Genomic DNA, 10,364 nt, shown 5'->3' with positions numbered 1-10,364 from the left:
GCTGCAGTTCCCACTGGTTTATGTGAGGGCTGAGTATGTGCTGGGCAGAACCAGGCTGGACTGCAACACCCATTGGTTCCAGTGGAAGTTGGGGCTGAAAACAGAACCAACCCAGCAATTGCAACCACCAGCTGATCAGGGTGATGGACTGTGCCAGGCCCTGTGCTTGCTAGAACACACAAGAATTTGGTGTGGGAATACCTCAAAGTTTCTTTGGGGATCTCCCCAATCGAAATGCCAGACTCAGAACCCTAACCAAGAAAAGACAGAGGACAGAACAAGTCAATCAACCACCTCAGCTATGTGTTGGGCAGCGAAATACTGGGCAAATGGAGACTCTATGATGGACTATGTCAATCAGTGGATTCTTCAACGACCTCATCGTGCTCAGAGTGGCGAGACTGGCAGCGACTCATAACTGGTGAACTATCAAAACCACTTGAGCAAGTATCTCAGAGCATGCCCCACATCCAGGACTTGGGGTGGGTGGGAAACTGGGTGGGGCTTCTCTCTCAATATCCCCCTTTACCTCAGACACATGAAGGAAACAATAAGGAAATAATAGTCTTACCCACTTCCCTATAGCCCTTGAACCTTTTTACCATAATCTACCATGTAAAGATTGTCAAAAATATAATTAAAAAATTCATATTAAAAAAATAGACTTCTATGTTAAATAGAATTAGTGACAAGATTAGGTTATTTACAAAAATTTCAACTTCTATTTTATAGTTACAGTTTAATTATTAAATCATTTCAAAGCTTGAAGAAATGAAATACTTTGATTATAAATATATTACTGAATATTTGTTCATTTGGGAATATTAATACTTGTCCATTTTCAAAAAAAAATTGAGATACATTTTGAGACATTTTATCATTGTAAAAACTGTACAAACTTGATTGTGAGGTGCTAAATTTCACCTTAGTTGTTTTGTGATACATAATTGTAATTAGTCTCTTCACAAGTAATATGACTTACAGAGGTTCTGGGGTTGCAGCTTTCTATTCATTCACAGTAAGGACCAGGCAAAGGCAGGCAAGAGACTAACAAACCAAAGTAAGTATGCCAGGAATCATAAATGGAAAACACCCCTGGGCTCTGACTCTGGAATTTGATCTCCAACTAAGATGTCCTCCTTGAAACCACAATAGGCAGGAAGTACAGTTAGGAAGGCCTGCAGTTTGCCAAAGACTTTCCTGATTTTGGCACTGACACCCTGGACAATTTCTCACACTGGAGTGAACTGAACACTTGGTCTCCATTGCACCATCCTCAGCTGATCATGAGCCAAGTCCTGATGAAATCCTAGGAGGTACTTCTCTCTCTGTCATTTAACCAGTTTTCTCAGTGTCAAACACTGTCATTCATCTCAGTTTTTTTTTTTCTTCAAATGTGAGGCTCTGCCTGAATTTTAAGAAAAATTTGAGTCTAACTTCAATATTATGAATCTCATTTATATTAGCATATTAATTTTTCTAGGCTTTAGCAATTTAAACTTTTTTTCACAATTCTTCAGGGATTTAGGGCAGACTTGATTGGTGATATTTTTAGGATGGTTGAGTCATTTTCTTATGCATTTAATTGCATTCTGGTAGCACGCTTATGGGCATGTTTTGAAATAGGCAGTGCCTGTTTAACTATCTCTTACTATTTTTCCATTTTGTTTTCTCTCCATTTTTTCTCTGCTCTTCTATGTCCATTATGCCCTTTAACCAACAGACAAAAATTGGCTGCTTAAAAGCAAATTTTATTTTTTCTTTTTGTATTTTATCTGAAAGGAAGAGGGAGAAGGAAGATGAGGGAGAGTAGAGGAGAGAGGGAGAAAGGAATGTTCCACTTAGTACTTCGTTTCCCAGTTTTCTGCAATAGCCAGAGTGGGTCAGGATAAATCAATCTGGGTGTCCCTTGTGGGTGACAGGGACTCAAGTATTGATCCATCACTTGCTGCGAAGGGCATTCCTTAGTAGAAGCTGACCCGGTTTTAAACCCACGTAATCTACTGTGGAAAATGGGTACCTTGCAAGGCAGTGTCTCAATCACTAAGCCACATGCAGGCATGATAGAATATATTATAATTAGAAAAGAAAAGAAAACGAACACAGGTTGACTTCTCAAAGTTTCTAGACTCAAGAAGTCTTGCATGATCGAGGACTTTTGTTTTGAGAGTTATTTGGTTGTTTAGAACATCAGTTACCTCCTTGTCCTCCTACTTGCAGAAACAAGTTTGTAGAAGGAGGAGAAAGAGCAGAGGACAAGTGTTTTTTGTTTTTTTTTTAAGAATTATTTATTTTTCTTAGAAAGGCAGATTTAGAAAGAGTATGAGAGATAGAGAGTAGGATCTTTCATCTGCTCGTTTATTCCCCAAGTAGCTGCAACGATCGGAACTGAACTGAACTGAAAGCCAGGAGTCAGGAGCTTCTTCCAGGTCTCCCATGCAGGTATAGGGTCCCAAGGTTTTGAGCCATCCTCGCCTGCTTTCCCAGGCCACAAGCGATGAACTGGATGCGAAGTGGAGCAACCAGGAATTGAACCTGTGCCCATATGGGATCCCAGTGAATGTAAGGCTAGGACTTTAGTCTCTAGGCTACCACATTGGGCCCAAGAACAAGTATTCTTAAAATATGAACTGGGATTAACCCTAAAATTGATTACATGGAAATGTGAAGTGACTTCCAGGGAGCCAAAAGTGAGGAAGGTGTGAAAAGCTTGGCAATTGTAGGGCCCGGCGGCGTGGCCTAGCGGCTAAAGTCCTCTCCTTCAACGCCCCGGGATCCCATATGGGCGCCAGTTCTAATCCCGGCGGCTCCACTTCCCATCCAGCTCCCTGCTTGTGGCCTGGGAAAGCAGTCGAGGACGGCCCAATGCATTGGGACCCTGCACCCGCGTGGGAGACCTGGAAGAGGTTCCTGGTTCCCGGCATCGGATTGGCGCGCATTGGCCCGTTGCAGCTCACTTAGGGAGTGAATCATCGGATGGAAGATCTTCCTCTCTGTCTCTCCTCCTCTCTGTATATCTGACTTTGTAATAAAAAAAAGAAGAAAAGCTTGGCAATTGTAGTTATTCGTAACATATTTGTGATGAATATGCTGATGAATATGGGGGTATCAGAAAAACGTGAAAAATTATTTACTTATTTATATTTGAAAGAGAGAAATACAGTGTGAGAGAGAAATCTTCCCTCCATGGATTTACTACCCAAATGCCACAACAACCAGTGCCGGACCTGTGGAAGCCAGAGACTCAGAGATGAAAATGGGTCTCCCGCATGAGTAGCAGGGAGCCAACTACTTGAGTCAGCACCTGCGGCCTCCAGGGTGCACATGAGCAGGAAGCTGGAATCAGAAGACAAGCTAGGACTGGAATCCAGGTGTTCCAGGCTAGGATGTAGGCTTTTCAAACAACATCTCCTCCGCTATGACAAATGCTTGCTCCTAGGAAACCATCACCGACCCTGATTTTTAGGTATTGGAAATTTGAAGGTTGAAATGAGATGAACAAAATTATGAAGTGCATTTAGTTTATAAAAAAGTTCTAATTAGCATTAAGGTTATTCTAGTTATGCTAACCCTATGCTTAATAGTTCTCATGAACTATTTGTAGAATCACTTATTTGAACTGCTTGCAGCTTCATGTGAATTTTTTGCAGTTTTAGACAAAATGGAATATTGCTGTGTAGCATAATAAAATCTGTTTATATCAGTTTATCTTGGTCGTTTTTTTGTGATTAGGACATGAAATTCTATTCTTGTGTGCTCACTACAATCCATTATTCATGTAATATGGCTTAACTGAAGAAACATAGAACTCCTCAAAACTAATCTTAAGCATAGAAGTAATCTAACTGGAACACTGGGTGTGGTCCAGAACATTTTACAAGTTTTAGCATATTTAATACTCACAATAATTACCTGATGTACTATTATTAAAACCATTCATGTATAGGAAAATGAGGCACAATGACATTAAATATTATACAGTGAAGCAATCAATAGATAGTAGCAATAATAGGATTTGAACCAAGGCACTTAGACTCTGGCGTTTATGCCCTGTTCGTTCTCAGTGGTGTAAAATCGGCAGTTAGAAGTGGGTTGGGTCCAGTGAGATGCCTCAGTGGCTAATTCCTTGCCTTGCAAGTACCAGGGTCACATATGGGTGCCAGTTTTGTCCGGGCTGTTACACTTCCCTTCTAGCTCACTTGCAGCCTGGGAAAGCTGTAGAGGATGACCCAAAGTCTTGGGATCCTACACCCACATGGGAGACCTAGAAGAAGCTCCTGGCTCCTGGATTCGGAGCAGATCAGCTTTGGCCATTGCAGCCTCTTGGGGAGTGAACCAATGGATGGAAGCTCTTTCTTTCTGTCTCTCCTTCTCTGTAAATCTGTCTTTCCAAAAGAATAAATAAATCTTAACAATTAGATCGAAGGATGCTTGTAGACTGACTCCACTAAAGCTGGGGCTTAATAGAGAAGAGATAAACCTAATGACAATAATAAAAAGAGAACACTTTTTAAAAATTCTAAGTAGCCTGTGATCATTTGTGTACATTTTTATTTTGTAGAAAATTAATTACATCTGAAAACATTATTATTTGGTTTTTAAACAGCTATTTCTAGAAGAAAAAGCTCAAAATTTTGTTAGATCAATCAGTGTAAATTATACTCTTATTTTAGTCTATCATAGGATAAAAAATAGTAAGCATCAATTTTTGTGAACATTTTGAGGCTTGAACATACATGGATTCAGCTTAATAAGGCAATATACAACCCAATCCGAACAATACATGAAGTCAAAGGAAAAAATACTTTATTGCCTTCCTAGGTAAATATCATGGACGTGAAATTCCTTAACCCTGAATCTTTTTGAATGACCCTCTGAACTGAATGCATATCAACTGTTATATGAAATGTTCTTGTCTAAAAATTGACCTGTGGCAATCCATCCAACTTCAAAAAATTACCAACAATTACAATTCTTATATCATCTACACCTCCAACTACTTCCCACCCATTTATAATTTTTAAAATGTGAAATGTATGCATATTACTTTAAATAAGCGAATCACAGCTGCATAGCTTTAAAAATGCATGAAACATAATCTATATGCATGTTATTTGGTACTTGTTATGCTAAGCGGTGTTTTCAGTTTCACTGAGAAGTCCCCTATGTCTTGTAGCCAGCCTCTGAGAAGGCCATTCATGATCTTGCCTGTGGTCTCCTCTTACACCAACTAGAGTGACCATAATATCCAATTGGACGCTATGGCCATGACAGAATTTGTCTTCTGTGATTTTGATAGCTTTCATTTTACCCTTTGTTGGGTCACATGATCCAGGCAGAAGCCAGTTGCCAAGTTGTGAGTACACTCAAATCGCTTGAGGAGAGACCATGTGGCAAGGGACCGAGGCTGCTGCCAATAGTTCACAGTGAAACAAGGGCTATGCCAATAGTCTAGCGAGTGAACCCACTTGGAAGTGAATCAGACAGTCCCAATCAAGTTAAATCTTCAAGTCAAATCTACAGCCTTGCCCAATGTACTTACCTCAGTATCCGAAAAGACTCTGAGTCAGAACTATTGTGCTATGTCATTCCTAGATATCTGGCACTAAGTAACTGTCATCTTAAACTATTAAATTTGGGGTATATGTTATGAAGCATTGGATACTACCACATCCCCAACCCCATTATTTCTGTTCTGAACTTTTTAACCTCATGTTCAACTCCTTCTGTTTTAGGAATTTTTATAAGTGGAATCATATTTTCTGTCATTAATTACTATTTTCACAATCTAATCTTTTAATAGACTGAGCTATTAAACTATTATTATTGAACTATCATTTCACATGAATTGCAGAAGAGCAACAATTAATGAAGAAGCATTTCTGAATTGTGTAACAATTTTGTATATTATGTGTTTATTTAGCCTTCCAAAACAGTTTTTCTTTAAGAAAAGTACATTTTCTTAATCCTAGAAATTATCCTTTCAAAATATCTCTCATCCAATATGATGTTCAGCCAATATCTAGTTCATGGTCTTGAACCTAGTAGATAATAAATACTTAGTAATTAGATATGCAACTAAATACACTGATTATTGCTCTCACTTCTGATTGGTGCTAAAGAATCAAATGCAGTCCTTCTCACCTGTGGTGAATCTTGTTACTCACACTTTCTGAACTTTAACCCATGTCACAAGTCATATAGAAGTGGGTGTTTGACAGGACCAGTCTGCGCTTTCTGTGGCAATCAAAAGCAGCTGGCACGATGTCTTGCATCACTGTGAGCCTGAGACAATTGCCTGTTTTATTACCTGCAGGCCTTCAGTGATAATTCTTCGCTTGGGAACACCAAGATTTTGTCACAAAGATGGGCAAAACCAAATTGTTTTACTTTCCTGTCTTAATGGCATTATAATTTATTTTGAAGAAAATATATCTTGTTAAAGACCATAGAGAAAAATCTAGGTCTTTGGTATCTACATCCAGTGTGGTACATGAAAACTCTTCTACAATGGAAATTTGGAAAAAGAACTCAGTTTATTGCTAAGTAGGCTAGAATTATGAAATACTAGCATTGCTATCTCCTTGATCGTCTTTTCGCACTTTTGGAAACCAGTTCAAATGTAAATTTTCATATATCCTTTCAGGTCCATCAATAATTCAAAACAGAATACACAAACTTTCCTTCAAAACTGAATTCACCCTGTGTTGATATCTTTTCATTGTTTGTTTAATTTATTCATCTTCTTTTAAGAATTTATGTATTTATTTGAAAGAGCAACAAAGAGATAGGTAGAGACACAGAGAAAAATCCCTACAGCCATGGGTTCATGCTCCAAATGTGTATAGCAGCTGTGTCTTGGACCAGATCACGGTGAAGCCAGAGGCTTGGAACTCCACGAAAGTCTTCCACATGTGTGGAAGGGGACAAAACACCTGGCCATCCTCTGCTGTCTTTTCAGGTGCAATAGCAAGAAACTGGATGGGAAGTAACACAATTTGGACTGGAATCCGTGCTCCAGTATTGGATAACAACTCCGTCTGCTGTGCCACAATAATGACTCCTGTCTCATTTATTTTTTTAAAAAATTGTAAATGAAAGTGATCCATATTCCTTGGACCTTTGATACTAACGAAGTAGAACACGGAAAATAGACAGCAGAGATATAAACTCTCATGCTTCAAAATACGATGACGACATAATGAGTCAACTGGCAGGCACTCCCTTTTGGCTGAGACCAGTTGGAATAGCAAAATTAATTGTAATTGTAATGAATTACAGTTGATGAACAAATTAAGAATCCATCTTGCCTGAGTGTGGCTTCCCCTCTTATCTCACTCCTTCCCCCAGATACAGGAAGAAAAAGAAGAGAATGTGGAAATAATGTTCTCACCCACCTTCTTGTAGCGCTTGACCCTTTCTACCCTAATCAACTATGTTAAAATCATCAAAAATAAAAATAATTATCTTTAGAAGAATAATCCATTCCCCATGCTGATGTGTGTGTGTGTGTGTGTGTGTGTGCTTAAATTTGAAAGGTAGAGTCACAGAGACAAGCGGAGGCAGAGGAAGAAAGATGCCTTCCATCCCCTGGTTCACTGCCCAAATGACCGTAACAGCCTGACCTGGACCAGGAGCCAGGAACTTCTGAGTCCCCCACATGAGTGAGGGCCCAAGCGTTTGGGCCGTCTTTCACTGTTTGCCCAGGGACATTATCAGGAGCTGAATTGGAAATGGACTAACAATGATTTGTTTCATCACCCTGCTGGTGATGCAGGAGGTACCTTAACCCACTGTACTCACAGTGCTGGTCTCCAAGACGATACATTAATCAGTGGGTAAATAAATAAATGAAGGATCAATAAGAGTTATTTATTTGCTTGTTTATGTTTGAAGGGCAGGTTTACAGAGGGAAAGATCTTCCATCCTTTGGTTCATTTCCCAAATGGTTACAGCGGTCAGAGTTGAGCCCACCCAAAGCCAGGAGCTTCCTCTGGGTCTCCCACACGGGTGCAGGATCCCAAGACTTTGGACCATCCTCTACAGCTTTCCTCGGCCATAAGCAGGGAGCTACAAGGGAAGTGGAGCAGCTGGGACACAAACTGGCACACATAAAGGATTCCTGCACTTGCAAGATGAGGATTTAGTCACTGAGCCATCATGCTGAGCACAAGGAAAGCTATTTATTGTAACAAAATTCCAAAATAATACATGCAGAAGGAAAGATGGAAAAGTCATTGTTTGCTAAACACCATAGTGACATAGCGATAATTGGTTTTGAACCAAAAATGTTTGATGGATGCTAAAATTACCCCACCAAAATATTTACATATTCTCAAGGTGTCTTCTCACAAGATTCTGGTTATATAGAGAAAAGCAGTGACTTTAAAATGAAGACTCTCAGCCCTGAAGGGTGAAATTGACACTTTGTGCCTTCTAGTATACATGATAAAGAGTGTGTGGCATTATTTTTGTTATTCTTGACAAGAAAAATAATACAGATATTTTGTACTGATGTTGAGATGCTCACATCCCATATCCAAATGCCTGGATTCTCTGACTCTCAATGAAACAATAAAAATACATTACATGTATTTAATCAATAGCAAACATCAAACAAATCCTAACTAAGGAACAGCTTATGAAATAGTAGGTCTGTACTCTTTAAAAGTGCCAAAGTGCTGAGAAGCAGAGAAAGATTCAGGAATCATCCAGATCAGAATTTTAGAAAATCATCACACACCGTAAACACGTGGGAAGGGTTGTTTAAAAAACACTGATTTCATCCTGCATCCACCTACAATTTCTGGTGTACTAAAGGGGATGGGTCCTGAAAGTCTTCATTCCTAGCAGGATAGTAAACACTGGTGCTCTGGGTGCCACATTTTGAGGACCAGTGCTCTAGGCTGATAACTTATTTTTCTAAATATGGAGCTCTTCCTTATCTATATTGCCAACATGACCACTCTTGTGGTTCTAGGGCCATTATTGATTAAAATAAAAAACTTGTTGGGACACACACACCATTAATTCTGTGACAGTTGATTTGATAACCAAATGACCAATGGGTAGGACATGTCAGAGTGGATGCACTGGACTAGGACGTGAGTCCTGTCCCGGATGGGTCAGAGTAGGATGGCAAAAATTCTCATCATGCTACTCTGAATGACAAGCAATTGGATTTTTGCAAGTTGTTTATTTCTGGAAATTTCTAAGTAGTTTAGTTCTAGAATTTGTAATATAATATTTTTCTGACCATGGTTGACCATGATTAACTAAAATTGTGCAGAGGGAAAGTAGAGTTACACAGATGTGCACCTAGCTGTTTAAATATGCTGCTACGGCCCAATTTGATAGTTCCCATAGAAAACACCTAGATTTTCTATCTGGCTCTTTCCTTCAGAATATGTTTGGCAAACTCTGGATCTATAGTCTAGATTAGATATGAAACTTGAAAGTTAAATGTACGTGTGGTCCTGACTTGACTTGGAACCTAAGTTAAAAAAAAATGTTGGTAAGAAAATTGGCAGAACTTGGATGAAGTTTGTAGACTTGATAACAAGTTTTATCAATATTGACTTTTTAGTTTTGATCATTATATTGTGAGTATATATGTAAAATGCTAATATTTTCAAGAATCTGGGTGGAGGGTAGAATTTTTCATATTATTTTTGTAACTGTGCAAGTTTGACATTGTTTCGAAAAAAATTTTAAAGCCTAAAACAACAACAAAAAATTCTCTTCAATTGTTATACTTCATAGAGTTAACACTACCAGGAACTTGCTGAGAACTTGCTAACTGGGAGTCCTTAGGGAAGTTATTCTAATCTCAATTGCTTCATGAATGATGAAGAAAATGCTATTAATCCTTGTATTACACAGTAGGCTTCAACTTTTGGTCAGAAATTGATTTCAGTGTTGACTTGTGGGAATAAAACCCAAAAGGTGTTTGCCATTCAGCCTTAGTTGGGGGTGGGGAGGAGAACTGCTTGATCTTCCAATTACCGGAGATACAGCTTGCTGGAAACTTTGATAGGCAAAACTATTTGACTGGCTAATAATAAACATGCTCTGTTATTCATTGTGCCATCATTGTGTTTGCTTTTGTTGTAATGAAGTCCCTAGATTGCCACTGGGTGTCTTAGCATAGCCCAGAGAGTCACTGTTTGGAACTCACATCACACGGTGGATTCTTGTGACCCGAGGAACATGGAGATTCAGGTGTGGGGTAAAGGTTTCAGTTGCACGGACTTCCTGCCTCTCTGTAAACCATACTGTCCTGCTCCTCTCCCACTGAACCCGCTGCCTCCTGTAGACCAAGGTTAAAAGGATTCATTGTAATTTCTGTTTTCCTCCTACCCTAA

Source organism: Ochotona princeps, chromosome 1 (assembly GCF_030435755.1).
Source record: "Ochotona princeps isolate mOchPri1 chromosome 1, mOchPri1.hap1, whole genome shotgun sequence".
In the NCBI taxonomy this organism is placed as follows: Eukaryota; Metazoa; Chordata; class Mammalia; order Lagomorpha; family Ochotonidae; genus Ochotona; species Ochotona princeps.
Note: the sequence above shows the minus strand (reverse complement) of the source record.